We start from the raw sequence: 16090 nt of genomic DNA on the forward strand, positions 1-16090 counted from the left end.
ATGAAGAGCTTCAAAACATGTCAAAAATATGAGGAGCATGAAACGTTCTGAAAAATAGGAGGAGCATGAAAAGGTGTTGAAAAACATGAAGAGCCTGAAAAAATGTGAAATATATGAAGAGGTTCAAAAGGTGACAAAAATATGAAGAGCATGAAACAGCCTGAAAAATAGGAGGAGCATGAAGCGGTGTTGAAAAACCTGAGGAACAGGGAAAGGTGACAAATATATGAAGAGCTTAAAAAGGTGTCAAAAATATGAGGAGCATGACACGGTCTGAAAAACAGGAGGAGCATTAAACAGTGTTCAAAAACAAGAAGAGCCTGAAAATGTGTGAAAAATATGAAGAGCTTAAAAAGGTGTCACATATTTGAGGATCATGAAACGGTCTGAAAAATAGGAGGAGCATGAAGCGGTGTTGAAAAACATGAAGAGCCTGAAAAGGTGTGAAGTATATGAAGAGCTTCAAAAGGTGTGAAAAATATGAGGAGAATGATAAGGTCTGAAATAAAGGAGGAGCATGAAGCGCTGTTGAAAAACATGAAGACACTGAAAAGATGTGAAAAACATGAAGAGCTTCAAAAGGTGTCAAAAATATGAGGAGCATGAAACGGCCTGAAAAATAGGAGGAGCATGAAGCGGTGTTGAAATACGTGAAGACCATGAAAAGGTGTGAAAAATATGAAGAGCTTCAAAAGGTGTGAAAAATATGTGGAGCAGGCAACAATCTGAAATATAGGAGGAGCATGAAGTGGTGTTGAAAAACTTGAAGCGCCTGAAAATGTGTGAAAAATATGAAGAGCTTCAAAAGGTGTCAAAGATATGAGGAGCATGAAATTTTCTGAAAAATAGGAGGAGCATGAAGCGGTGTTGAAAAACATGAAGAGCCTGAAAAGTTGTGAAAAATATGAAGAGCTTCAAAAGGTACAAAAATATTAGGAGCAAGAATCGATCTGAAAAATTGGAGGAGCATGAAGCTGTGTTGAAAAACATGAAGAGCCTGAAAATGTGTGAAAAATATGAAGAGCTTCAAAAGGTGTCAAAAATATGAGGAGCATGAAAAGGTCCAAAAAATAGGAGGAGAACGAAGCGGTGTTGAAAAACCTGAGGAGCTTTAAAACGTGTGAAAAATATGAAGAGCTTCAAGCGGTGTCAAAATTATGTGGAGTATGAATCGGTCTGAAAAATAGGAGGCGCATGAAGCGGTGTTGAAAAACTTGAAGAGCCTGAAGAGGTGTGAAAAACTTGAAGAGCTTCAAAAGGTGTCAAAATATGAGTAGCAGGAATGGTCTGAAAAATAGGAGGATCATTAAGCGGTGTTGAAACACAAGAAGAGCCTGAAAAGGAGTGAAAAATATGAAGAGCTTCAAAAGGTGTCAAAAATGAGATGAGCATGAAACGTTCTGAAAAATATGAGGAGCATGAAGCGGTGTTGAAAAACATGAAGACCCTGAAAAGGTGTGAAAAATATGAAGAGCTTCAAAAGGTGTCAAAAATATGAGGAGCATGAAACAGTCTGAAAAATAGGAGGAGCATGAAGCGGTGTTTAAAACATGAAGAGCCTGAAAACGTGTGAAAAATATGAAGAGCTTCAAAAGGTGTCAAAAATATGAGGAGCATGAAACGGTTTGAAAAATTAGAGGAGCATGAAACGGTGTTCAAAAATATGAAGAGCCTGAAAAGGTGTGAAAAATATGAGGAGCTTCAAAAGGTATCAAAAATACGAGGAGCATGAAACGGTGTTCAAAAATATGAAGTGCCTGAAAAGGTGTGAAAAATATGAAGAGCTTCAAAAGGTGTCAAAAATATGAGGAGCATGAAACTTTCTGAAAAATAGGAGGAGCATGAAGCGGTGTTGAAAAACATGAAGAGCCTGAAAAGTTGTGAAAAATATGAAGAGCTTCAAAAGGTACAAAAATATTAGGAGCAAGAATCGGTCTGAAAAATTGGAGGAGCATGAAGCTGTGTTGAAAAATATGAAGAGCCTGAAAAGGTGTGAAAAATATGAAGAGTTTCAAAAGGTGTCAAAAATATGAGGAGCATGAAACTGTCTGAAAAATAGGAGGAGCATGAAAATGTGTTGAAAAACATGAAGAGCCTGAAAAAATGTGAAATATATGAAGAGGTTCAAAAGGTGACAAAAATATGAGGAGCATGAAACAGCCTGAAAAATAGGAGGAGCATGAAGCGGTGTTGAAAAACATGAAGAGCCTGAAAAATTGTGAAATATATGAAGAGCTTCAAACGGTGTCAGAAATATGAGGAGCATGAAACGGTCTGAAAAATAGGAGGAGCATGAAACGGTGTTGAAAAACCTGAGGAACAGGAAAAGGTGACAAATATATGAAGAGCTTAAAAAGGTGTGAAAAATATGAGGAGCATGACACGGTCTGAAAAATAGGAGGATCATTAAACGGTGTTCAAAAAAAAGAAGAGCCTGAAATGTGTGAAAAATATGAAGAGCTTAAAAAGATGTGAAATATATGAGGAGCATGAAGCGGTTTTCAAAAACATGAAGAGCTTGAAAAGCTCTGAAATATATAAAGAGCTTCAAACCGGGTGAAAAATAGGAGGAGCATGAAGCGGTGTTCAAAAACATAAAGAGCCTGAAAAGGTGTGAAATATATGAAGAGCTTCAAAAGGTGTCAAAAATATGTGGAGCATGAAACGGTGTGAAAAATAGGAGGAGAATGATGCGGTGTTGAAAAACATGAAGAGACTGAAAAGGTGTGAAAAATATGAAGAGCTTCAAAACATGTCAAAAATATGAGGAGCATGAAACGTTGTGAAAAATAGGAGGAGCATGAAAAGGTGTTGAAAAACATGAAGAGCCTGAAAAGGTGTGAAAAACATGAAGAGCCTCGAAAAGTGTGAAAAATATGAGAAGCATGAAATGGTCTGAAAAATAGGAGGAGCATGAAAAGTTGTTGAAAAACATGAAGAGTCTGAAAAGGTGTGAAAAATATGAAGAGCTTCAAAAGGTGTCAAACATATGAGGAGCATGAAGCGGTGTTCAAGAATATGAAGAGCCTGAAAAGGTGTGAAAAATATGAAGAGTTTCAAAAGGTGTCAAAAATATGAGGAGCATGAAACAGTCTGAAAACAGGGGGAGCATGAAACGATGTTGAAAAGCATGAAGACCTTGAAAAGGTGTGAAAAATATGAAGAGCTTCAAAAGGTGTCAAAAATATGAGGAGCATGAAACAGTCTGAAAAACAGGAGGAGCTTGAAATGGTGTTGAAAAACATGAAGAGCATGAAAAGGTGTGAAAAATATGAAGAGCTTCAAAAGGTGTCAAAAATATGAGGAGCATGAAAGAGTCTTAAAATAGGGGGAGCATGAAACGATGTTGAAAAGCAAGAAGACCTTGAAAAAGTGTGAAAAACATGAAGAGCTTCAAAAGGTGTCAAAAATATGAGGAGCATGAAACAGTCTGAAAAACAGGAGGAGCTTGAAATGGTGTTGAAAAACATGAAGAGCATGAAAAGGTGTGAAAAATATAAAGAGCTTCAAAAGGTGTCAAAAATATGAGGAGCATGAAACAGTCTGAAAATAGGAGGAGCATGAAACGGTGTTGAAAAGCATGAAGAGCCTGAAAAGGTGTGAAAAACATGAAGAGCGTCAAAAGGTGAGAAAAGTATGAAGAGCTTCAAAAGGTGTCAAAAATATGAGGAGCATGAAACTGTCTGAAAAATAGGAGGAGCATGAAAATATGTTGAAAAACATGAAGAGCCTGAAAAAATGTGAAATATATGAAGAGGTTCAAAAGGTGACAAAAATATGGGGAGCATGAAACAGCCTGAAAAATAGGAGGAGCATGAAGCGGTGTTGAAAAACATGAAGAGCCTGAAAAAGTGTGAAATATATGAAGAGCTTCAAACGGTGTCAGAAATATGAGGAGCATGAAACGGTCTGAAAAATAGGAGGAGCATGAAAAGGTGTTGAAAAACCTGAGGAACAGGAAAAGGTGACAAATATATGAAGAGTTTAAAAAGGTGTGAAAAATATAAGGAGCATGACACGGTCTGAAAAATAGGAGGAGCATTAAACGGTGTTCAAAAAAAAGAAGAGCCTGAAAATGTGTGAAAAATATGAAGAGCTTAAAAAGATGTGAAATATATGAGGAGCATGAAGCGGTTTTCAAAAACATGAAGAGCCTGAAAAGGTGTCAAATATATAAAGAGCTTCAAACCGAGTGAAAAATAGGAGGAGCATGAAGCGGTTTTCAAAAACATAAAGAGCCTGAAAAGGTGTGAAATATATGAAGAGCTTCAAAAGGTGTCAAAAATATGTGGAGCATGAAACGGTCTGAAAAATAGGAGGAGAATGATGCGGTGTTGAAAAACATGAAGAGACTGAAAAGGTGTGAAAAATATGAAGACCTTCAAAACATGTCAAAAATATGAGGAGCATGAAACGTTCTGAAAAATAGGAGGAGCATGAAAAGGTGTTGAAAAACATGAAGAGTCTGAAAAGGTGTGAAAAACAGGAAGAGCCTCGAAAAGTGTGAAAAATATGAGAAGCATTAAACGGTCTGAAAAATAGGAGGAGCATGAAAAGTTGTTGAAAAACATGAAGAGTCTGAAAAGGTGTGAAAAATATGAAGAGCTTCAAAAGGTGTCAAAAATATGAGGAGCATGAAATCCTCTGAAAAATAGGAGGAGCATGAAGCGATGTTGAAAAACATGAACAGCCTGAAAAGGTGTGAAATATATGAAGAGCTTCAAAAGGTGTCAAAAATATGAGGAGCATGAAATTTTCTGAAAAATAGGAGGAGCATTAAGCTGTTTTGAAAGACATGAAGAGCCGGAAAAGGTGTGAAATATATGAAGAGCTTCTAAAGGTGTCAAACATATGAGGAGCATGAAACTGGCTGAAAAATAGGAGGAGCCTCAAGTGGTGCTGAAAAATATGGAGAGCCTGAAAACGTTTGAAAAATATGAAGAGCTTCAAACGGTGTCAAAAATATGAGGAGCATGAAACGGTCTGAAAAATAGAAGGAGCATCAAGTGGAGCTGAAAAACATGGAGAAACTGAAAAGGTTTGAAAAATATGAAGAGTTTCAAAAGGTGTCAAATATATGAGGAGCATGAAACGGTGTGAAAAATAGGAGGAGCATGAAACGGTGTTGAAAAACACGAAGAGCCTGAAAAGGAGTGAAATACATGACGAGTTGCAAAAGATGTTGAAAATATGAGGAGCATGAAACGGTCTGAAAAATAGGAGGAACATGAAGCGATGTTGAAAAGCATGAAGAGCCTGAAAAGTTGTGAAATATATGAAGAGCTTCAAAAGGTGTCAAAAATATGAGGAGCATGAACCGGTCTGAAAAATAGGAGGAGCATGAAGCGGTGTTGAAAAACATGAAGAGCATGAAATGGTGTGAAAAATATGAAAGGTTTCAAAATGTGTCAAAAATATGAGGAGCACGAAACGATCTGAAAAATATGAGGAGCATGAAACAGTCTGAAAATAGGAGGAGCATGCAACGGTGTTGAAAAGCATGAAGATCCTGAAAAGGTGTGAAAAACATGAAGAGCGTCAAAAGGTGTGAAAAGTATGAAGAGCTTCAAAAGGTGTCAAAAATATGAGGAGCATGAAACTGTCTGAAAAATAGGAGGAGCATGAAAAGGTGTTGAAAAACATGAAGAGCCTGAAAAAATGTGAAATATATGAAGAGGTTCAAAAGGTGACAAAAATATGAGGAGCATGAAACAGCCTGAAAAATAGGAGGAGCATGAAGCGGTGTTGAAAAACCTGAGGAACAGGGAAAGGTGACAAATATATGAAGAGCTTAAAAAGGTGTGAAAAATATGAGGAGCATGACACGGTCTGAAAAACAGGAGGAGCATTAAACAGTGTTCAAAAACAAGAAGAGCCTGAAAATGTGTGAAAAATATGAAGAGCTTAAAAAGGTGTCACATATTTGAGGATCATGAAACGGTCTGAAAAATAGGAGGAGCATGAAGCGGTGTTGAAAAACATGAAGAGCCTGAAAAGGTGTGAAGTATATGAAGAGCTTCAAAAGGTGTGAAAAATATGAGGAGAATGATAAGGTCTGAAAAAAAGGAGGAGCATGAAGCGGTGTTGAAAAACATGAAGACACTGAAAAGATGTGAAAAACATGAAGAGCTTCAAAAGGTGTCAAAAATATGAGGAGCATGAAACGGCCTGAAAAATAGGAGGAGCATGAAGCGGTGTTGAAATACGTGAAGACCATGAAAAGGTGTGAAAAATATGAAGAGCTTCAAAAGGTGTGAAAAATATGTGGAACAGGCAATAATCTGAAATATAGGAGGAGCATGAAGTGGTGTTGAAAAACTTGAAGCGACTGAAAATGTGTGAAAAATATGAAGAGCTTCAAAAGGTATCAAAAATATGAGGAGCATGAAATTTTCTGAAAAATAGGAGGAGCATTAAGCTGTCTTGAAAGACATGAAGAGCCGGAAAAGGTGTGAAATATATGAAGAGCTTCTAAAGGTGTCAAATATATGAGGAGCATGAAACTGGCTGAAAAATAGGAGGAGCCTCAAGTGGTGCTGAAAAATATGGAGAGCCTGAAAAAGTTTGAAAAATATGAAGAGCTTCAAACAGTGTCAAAAATATGAGGAGCATGAAACGGTCTGAAAAATAGAAGGAGCATCAAGTGGAGCTGAAAAACAGGGAGAAACTGAAAAGGTTTGAAAAATATGAAGAGTTTCAAAAGGTGTCAAATATATGAGGAGCATGAAACGGTGTGAAAAATAGGAGGAGCATGAAACGGTGTTGAAAAACACGAAGAGCCTGAAAAGGAGTGAAATACATGACGAGTTGCAAAAGATGTTGAAAATATGAGGAGCATGAAATGGTCTGAAAAATAGGAGGAGCATGAAGCGATGTTGAAAAGCATGAAGAGCCTGAAAAGTTGTGAAATATATGAAGAGCTTCAAAAGGTGTCAAAAATATGAGGAGCATGAACCGGTCTGAAAAATAGGAGGAGCATGAAGCGGTGTTGAAAAACATGAAGAGCATGAAATGGTGTGAAAAATATGAAAGGTTTCAAAATGTGTCAAAAATATGAGGAGCACGAAACGATCTGAAAAATAGGAGGAGCATGAGGCGGAGTTGAAAAACATGAATAGTCTGAAAAGTTGCGAAAAAAATTATGAGCATGAAACGGTCAGAAAATTAGGAGGAGCATGAAGCAGTGTTGAAAATCATTAAGAGCTTCAAATGGTGTCAAAAATATGAGGAGCATGAAACACTCTGAAAAATAGGAGGAGCAAGAAGCAGCGTTGAAAAACATGAAGAGCTTCAAAAGGTGTCAAAAATATGAGGAGCATGAAATCCTCTGAAAAATAGGAGGAGCATGAAGCGATGTTGAAAAACATGAACAGCCTGAAAAGGTGTGAAATATATGAAGAGCTTCAAAAGGTATCAAAAATATGAGGAGCATGAAAAGTTCTGAAAAATAGGAGAAGCATGAAGCGGTGTTGAAAAACATGAAGAGCCTGAAAAGGTGTGAAATATATGAAGAGCTTCAAAAGGTGTCAAAAATATGAGGAGCATGTTACAGTCTGAAAAATAGGAGGAGCTTGAAACGGTGTTCAAAAACATAAAGAGCCTGAAAAGTTGTGAAATATATGAAGAGCTTGAAAAGGTGTCAAAAATATGAGGAGCATGTTACAGTCTGAAAAATAGGAGGAGCTTGAAACGGTGTTCAAAAACATAAAGATCCTGAAAAATTGTGAAATATATGAATAGTTTCAAAACATGTCAAAAATATGAGGAGCATGAAACGGTCTGAAAAATAGGAGGAGCATGATGCGGTGTTGAAAAACATGAAGAGGCTAAAGAGGTGTGAAAAATATGAGCAGCATGAAACGGTCTGAAAAAAAAGGAAGAGCATGAAGCGGAGTTGAAAAACATGAAGAGCCTGAAAAGGTGTGAAAAATATGAAGAGCTTCAAAATGTATCAGAAATATGAGGAGCATGAAACGGTCTGAAAAATAGGAGGAGCGTGAAGCAGTGTTGAAAAACATGAAGAGCCTGAAAAGGTGTGAAAAATATGAAGAGCTTCAAAAGGTGTCAAAAATATGAGGAGCATGAAACGGTCTGAAAAATAGGAGGAGCATGAAGCGGTGTTGAAAAACATGAAGGGCCTGCAAAGGTGTGAAATATATGAAGAGCTTCAAAAGGTGTCAAAAATATGAGGAGCATGTTACAGTCTGAAAAATAGGAGGAGCTTGAAACGGTGTTCAAAAACAGAAAGAGCCTGAAAAGGTGTGAAATATATGAAGAGCTTCAAAAACTGTCAAATATATGAGGAGCAGGAAACTTTCTGAAAGACAGGAGGATCATGAAGTGGTATTTAAAAACATGAAGAGCCTTAAACGGTGTGAAAAATATGAAGACCTTCAAAAGGCGTCAAAAATATGAGGAGCATGAAACTGTCTGAAAAACAAGAGGAGCATGAAACGGTGTTGAAAACATGAAGCCTGATATGGTGTGAAAAATATGAGGAGCATGAAACGGTCTGAAAAATGGGAGGAGTGTGAAACGGTGTTGAAAAACATGAAGAGGCTGAAAAGGTTTGAAAAATATGAAGAGCTTAGGAAGGTGGGAATATTTGAGGAGGATGAAACGGTCTAAAAATTAGGAGGAGCATTAAGCCGATTTCAAAAACATGAAGAGCCTGAAAAGGTGTGAGAAATATGAAGAGCTTCAAAAGGTGTCAAAAATATGAGGAGCATGAACGGTCTGAAAAATAGGATGAGCATGAATCAGTGTTGAAAAACAGGAAGAGCCTGAAAAGGTGTGAAAAATATGAAGAGATTCAAAAGGTGTGAAAAATATGAAGAGCTTCAAAAGGTGTCAAAATATGAGGAGCATGAAAACATCTGAAAAAAAGGGGAGCATGAAACCGTGTTGAAAAACATGAAGAACATTAAAAGGTGTGGAAAATATGAAGTGTTTCAAAAGGTTTGAAAAATATGAGGAGCATGAAACGGTCTGAAAAATAGGAGGAGCATGAAATGGTGTTGAAAAAATGAAGAGCATGAATAGGTGTGAAAAATATGAAGAGCTTCAAAAGGTGTCAAAATATGAGGAGCATGAAACTTTCTGAAAAATAGGAGGAGCATGAAGTGGTGTTCAAAAACATGAAGAGCTCGAAAAGGTGTGAAAAATATGAAGAGCTTCAAAAAATGTCAAAAATATGAGGAGCATGAAACTGTCTGAAAAATATGAGCAGTATGAAATGATATTGAAAAACATGAAGAGCATGAAAAGGTGTGAAAAATACGAAGAGCTTCAAAAGGTGTCAAAAATATGAGGAGCACGTAAAGGTCTGAAAAATAGGAGGAGCATGAAACGGTGTTCAAAAACATGAAGAGCCTGAAAAGGTTTGAAAAATATGAAGAGCTTCAGAAAGTGGGAAAATATGAGGAGCATGAAAAGGTCTGAAAAATAGGAGGAGCATGAAACGGTGTTGAAAAACATGAAGAGCCTGAAAAGTTTTGAAAAATATGAAGAGCTTCAGAAGGTGGGAAAATATGAGGAGCGTGAAACGGTGTTGAAAAACATGAAGAGCCTGAAAAGGTGTGAAAAATATGTAGAGCTTCAAAAGGTGTCAAAAATATGAGGAGCATGATACGGTCTGAAAAATAGGAGGAGCATGACGGAGTGTTGAAAACACGAAGAGCCTGAAAAGATGTGAAAAATATGAAGAGCTTCAAAAGGTGTCAAAATATGAGGAGCATGAAACTTTTGGAAAAATAGGAGCAGTATGAAACGGTATTGAAAAACATGAAGAGCATGAAAAGGTGTGAAAAATATGAAGAGCTTCAAAAAATGTCAAATATATGAGGAGCATGAAACTGTCTGAAAATTTGGAGCAGTATGAAACGGTATTGAAAAAGTGAAGAGCATGAATAGGTGTGAAAAATATGAATAGCTTCAAAAGGTGCGAAAAATAGGAGGAGCATGAAGCGGTGTTCAAAAACTTGAAGATACTGAAAAGGGGTGAAAAATATAAAGAGCTTCAAAAGGTGTGAAAAATAGGAGGAGCATGAAGCGGTGTTCAAAAACATGAAGAGCTTGAAAAGGTGTGAAAAATATGAAGAGCTTCAAAAGGTGTAAAAATATGAGGAGCATGAAATGGTCTGAAAAACAGGAGGAGCATGAAACGGTGTTAAAATACATGAAGAGCCTGAAAAGGTGTGAAAAATATGAAGAGCTTCAAAAGGTGTCAAAAATATGAGGAGCATGAAACGGCCTGAAAAATAGGAGGAGCATGAAGCGGTGTTGAAATACGTGAAGAGCATGAAAAGGTGTGAAATATATGAAGAGCTTCAAAAAATGTCAAAATATGAGCAGCATGAAACGGTCTGAAATATAGGAGGAGCATGAAATGGTGTTGAAAAACATGAAGAGCTTGCAAAGCTGTGAAAAATATGAAGAGCTTGAAAAGGTGTGAAAAATATGAGGACCATGAAACGGCCTGAAAAAGAGGAGGTGCATGAAGTGGTGTTCAAAAACATGAAAAGCCTGAAAAGGTGTGAAAAATATGAGGAGCATGATACGGTCTGAAAAATAGGAGAAGCAGGAAGAGGTGTTGAAAAATCTGAAGAACAGGAAAAGGTGAGAAATATAAGAAGAGCTTCAAAAAGTGTGAAAAATATGAGGAGCATGAAACGGTCTGAAAAATAGGACGAGCATTAAACGTTGTTCAAAAACATGAAGAGCCTTAAAATGTGTGAAAAATATGAAGAGCTTCAAAAGATGTGAAAAATATGAGGAGCAAGAAGCATTGTTCAAAAACATGAAGACCTTGAAAAGGTGTGAAAAATATGAAGAGCTTCAAAAGGAGTGAAAAATAGGAGCATGAAACGTTGTTAAAAAACATAAAGAGCCTGAAAAGGTGTGAAATATATGAAGAGCTTCAAAAGGTGTCAAAAATATGAGGAGCATGAAAAAGTCTGAAAATAGGAGGAGCATGAAACGGTGTTGAAAAGCATGAAGAGCCTGAAATGGTGTGAAAAATATGAAGAGCTTCAAAGGTGTCAAAAATATGAGGAGCATGAAACGGTCCAAAAAATAGGATGAGAATGAAGAGGTGTTGAAAAACCTGAGGAGCTTGACAACGTGTGAAAAATCTGAAGAGCTTCAACCGGTGTCAAAATTATGCGGAGCATGAATCTGTCTGAAAAATAGGAGGCGCATGAAGCGGTGTTGAAAAACTTGAAGAGTCTGAAGAGGTGTGAAAAATATGAAGAGCTTCAAAAGGTGTCAAATATATGAAGAGCTTCAAAATGTGTCAAAAATTTGAGGAGCATGAAACGGTCTGAAAAATAGGAGGAGCATGAAAAGGTGTTGAAAAACATGAAGAGCAAGAAAAGTTGTGAAAATCATGAAGATCTTCAAAAGGTGTCAAAAATATGAGGAGCATGAAACGGTTTGAAAAATAGGAGGAACATGAAGCGGTGTTGAAAAACATGAAGAGCCTGAAAAGGTGTGATAATCATGAAGAGCTTCAAAAGGTGTCAAAAATATGAGGAGAATAAAACGGTCTGAAAAATAGCAGGAGCGTGAAGCGGTGTTGAAAACATGAAGAGCCTGAAAAGTTGTGAAAAATATGAAGAGCTTGAAAAGGTCTGAAATATATAAAGAGCTTCAAACCGGGTGAAAAATAGGAGGAGCATGAAGCGGTGTTCAAAAACATAAAGAGCCTGAAAAGGTGTGAAATATATGAAGAGCTTCAAAAGGTGTCAAAGATTTGTGGAGCATGAAACGGTGTGAAAAATAGGAGGAGAATGATGCGGTGTTGAAAAACATGAAGAGACTGAAAAGGAGTGAAAAATATGAAGAGCTTCAAAACATGTCAAAAATATGAGGAGCATGAAACGTTGTGAAAAATAGGAGGAGCATGAAAAGGTGTTGAAAAACATGAAGAGCCTCGAAAAGTGTGAAAAATATGAGAAGCATGAAATGGTCTGAAAAATAGGAGGAGCATGAAAAGTTGTTGAAAAACATGAAGAGTCTGAAAAGGTGTGAAAAATATGAAGAGCTTCAAAAGGTGTCAAACATATGAGGAGCATGAAGCGGTGTTCAAGAATATGAAGAGCCTGAAAAGGTGTGAAAAATATGAAGAGTTTCAAAAGGTGTCAAAAATATGAGGAGCATGAAACAGTCTGAAAATAGCGGGAGCATGAAACGATGTTGAAAAGCATGAAGACCTTGAAAAGGTGTGAAAAATATGAAGAGCTTCAAAAGGTGTCAAAAATATGAGGAGCATGAAACAGTCAGAAAAACAGGAGGAGCTTGAAATGGTGTTGAAAAACATGAAGAGCATGAAAAGGTGTGAAAAATATGAAGAGCTTCAAAAGGTGTCAAAAATATGAGGAGCATGAAACAGTCTTAAAATAGGGGGAGCATAAAACGATGTTGAAAAGCAAGAAGACCTTGAAAAAGTGTGAAAAATATGAAGAGCTTCAAAAGGTGTCAAAAATATGAGGAGCATGAAACAGTCTGAAAAACAGGAGGAGCTTGAAATGGTGTTGAAAAACATGAAGAGCATGAAAATGTGTGAAAAATATGAAGAGCTTCAAAAGGTGTCAAAAATATAAGGAACATGAAACAGTCTGAAAATAGGAGGAGCATGAAACGGTGTTGAATTGCATGAAGAGCCTGAAAAGGTGTGAAAAACATGAAGAGCGTCAAAAGGTGAGAAAAGTATGAAGAGGTTCAAAAGGTGTCAAAAATATGAGGAGCATGAAACGATCTGAAAAATAGGTGGAGCATGTAGCGGTGTTGAAAAACATGAAGAGCCTGAAAAAGTGTGAAATATATGAAGAGCTTCAAACGGTGTCAGAAATATGAGGAGCATGAAATGGTCTGAAAAATAGGAGCATGAAAAGGTGTTGAAAAACCTGAGGAACAGGAAAAGGTGACAAATATATGAAGAGTTTAAAAAGGTGTGAAAAATATGAGGAGCATGACACGGTCTGAAAAATAGGAGGAGCATTAAACGGTGTTCAAAAACAAGAAGAGCCTGAAAATGTGTGAAAAATATGAAGAGCTTAAAAAGATATGAAATATATGAGGAGCATGAAGCGGTTTTCAAAAACATGAAGAGCCTGAAAAGGTGTGAAATATATAAAGAGCTTCAAACCGGGTGAAAAATAGGAGGAGCATGAAGCGGTGTTCAAAAACATAAAGAGCCTGAAAAGGTGTGAAATATATGAAGAGCTTCAAAAGGTGTCAAAAATATGTGGAGCATGAAACGGTGTGAAAAATAGGAGGAGAATGATGCGGTGTTGAAAAACATGAAGAGACTGAAAAGGTGTGAAAAATATGAAGAGCTTCAAAACATGTCAAAAATATGAGGAGCATGAAACGTTCTGAAAAATAGGAGGAGCATGAAAAGGTGTTGAAAAACATGAAGAGCCTGAAAAAATGTGAAATATATGAAGAGGTTCAAAAGGTGACAAAAATATGAAGAGCATGAAACAGCCTGAAAAATAGGAGGAGCATGAAGCGGTGTTGAAAAACCTGAGGAACAGGGAAAGGTGACAAATATATGAAGAGCTTAAAAAGGTGTCAAAAATATGAGGAGCATGACACGGTCTGAAAAACAGGAGGAGCATTAAACAGTGTTCAAAAACAAGAAGAGCCTGAAAATGTGTGAAAAATATGAAGAGCTTAAAAAGGTGTCACATATTTGAGGATCATGAAACGGTCTGAAAAATAGGAGGAGCATGAAGCGGTGTTGAAAAACATGAAGAGCCTGAAAAGGTGTGAAGTATATGAAGAGCTTCAAAAGGTGTGAAAAATATGAGGAGAATGATAAGGTCTGAAATAAAGGAGGAGCATGAAGCGCTGTTGAAAAACATGAAGACACTGAAAAGATGTGAAAAACATGAAGAGCTTCAAAAGGTGTCAAAAATATGAGGAGCATGAAACGGCCTGAAAAATAGGAGGAGCATGAAGCGGTGTTGAAATACGTGAAGACCATGAAAAGGTGTGAAAAATATGAAGAGCTTCAAAAGGTGTGAAAAATATGTGGAGCAGGCAACAATCTGAAATATAGGAGGAGCATGAAGTGGTGTTGAAAAACTTGAAGCGCCTGAAAATGTGTGAAAAATATGAAGAGCTTCAAAAGGTGTCAAAGATATGAGGAGCATGAAATTTTCTGAAAAATAGGAGGAGCATGAAGCGGTGTTGAAAAACATGAAGAGCCTGAAAAGTTGTGAAAAATATGAAGAGCTTCAAAAGGTACAAAAATATTAGGAGCAAGAATCGATCTGAAAAATTGGAGGAGCATGAAGCTGTGTTGAAAAACATGAAGAGCCTGAAAATGTGTGAAAAATATGAAGAGCTTCAAAAGGTGTCAAAAATATGAGGAGCATGAAAAGGTCCAAAAAATAGGAGGAGAACGAAGCGGTGTTGAAAAACCTGAGGAGCTTTAAAACGTGTGAAAAATATGAAGAGCTTCAAGCGGTGTCAAAATTATGTGGAGTATGAATCGGTCTGAAAAATAGGAGGCGCATGAAGCGGTGTTGAAAAACTTGAAGAGCCTGAAGAGGTGTGAAAAACTTGAAGAGCTTCAAAAGGTGTCAAAATATGAGTAGCAGGAATGGTCTGAAAAATAGGAGGATCATTAAGCGGTGTTGAAACACAAGAAGAGCCTGAAAAGGAGTGAAAAATATGAAGAGCTTCAAAAGGTGTCAAAAATGAGATGAGCATGAAACGTTCTGAAAAATATGAGGAGCATGAAGCGGTGTTGAAAAACATGAAGACCCTGAAAAGGTGTGAAAAATATGAAGAGCTTCAAAAGGTGTCAAAAATATGAGGAGCATGAAACAGTCTGAAAAACAGGAGGAGCATGAAGCGGTGTTTAAAACATGAAGAGCCTGAAAACGTGTGAAAAATATGAAGAGCTTCAAAAGGTGTCAAAAATATGAGGAGCATGAAACGGTTTGAAAAATTAGAGGAGCATGAAACGGTGTTCAAAAATATGAAGAGCCTGAAAAGGTGTGAAAAATATGAGGAGCTTCAAAAGGTATCAAAAATACGAGGAGCATGAAACGGTCTGAAAAATAGGAGGAGCATGAAGCGGTGTTGAAAATATGAAAAGCTTGAAAAGGTGTGAAAAATATGAAGAGCTTCAAAAGGTGTCAAAAATAGGAGGATCATGAAACGGTCTGAAAAATATGAGGAGCATGAATTGGTGTTGAAAAACATGAAGAACAAGAAAAGGTGTCAAAAATATGAAGAGCTTCAAAAGGTGTCAAAAATATGAGGAGCATGAAACGGTCTGAAAAATATGAGTAGCATGAAGTGGTGTTCAAAAACATGAAGAGCCTGAAAAGGTGTGAAAAATCTGAGAGCTTGAAAAGGTGTCAAAATTATGAGGAGCATGAAACGGTCTGAGAAATAGGAGGGGCATGAAGTGCTGTTGAAAATTATGAAGGCCCTGAATGCGTGTGAAAAATATGAAGAACTTCAAAAGGTGTCAAAAATATGAGGAGCATGAAAGGGACTGAAAAAATAGGAGGAGCATGAAGCGGTGTTTAAAAACATGAAGAGACTGAAAACGTGTGAAAAATATGCAGAACTTCAATAGGTTTCAAAAATATGAGGAGCATGAAACGGTCTGAAAAATAGGAGAAGCATGAAGCTGTGTTGAATAATATGAAGAGCATGAAAAGGTGTGAAAAATATGCAGCGCTTCAAAAGGTGTCAAAAAATGAGGAGCATGAAACGGTCTGAAAAATATGGAGAGTATGAAGCGGTGTTCAAAAACATGAAGAGCCTGAAAAGGTGTGAAAAATATGAAAAGCTTCAAAAGGTGTCAAACCTATGAGGAGCATGAAACGGTCTGAAAAATAGGAGGAGCATGAAGTGGTGTTGAAAAACATGAGGAGCCTGACAGGGTGTGAAAAATATGAAGAGCTTCAAATGTTGTCAAATATATGAGGAGCATGAGTCGGTCTGAAAAATAGGAGGAGCATGAAGCGGTGTTTAAAAACATGAAGAGACTGAAAAGGTGTGAAAAATATGCAGAGCTTCAAAAGGTGTCAAAAATATGAGGAGCATGAGACGGTCTGAAAAA

Source organism: Dama dama, chromosome 2 (genome assembly GCF_033118175.1).
Source record: "Dama dama isolate Ldn47 chromosome 2, ASM3311817v1, whole genome shotgun sequence".
NCBI lineage: Eukaryota > Metazoa > Chordata > Mammalia > Artiodactyla > Cervidae > Dama > Dama dama.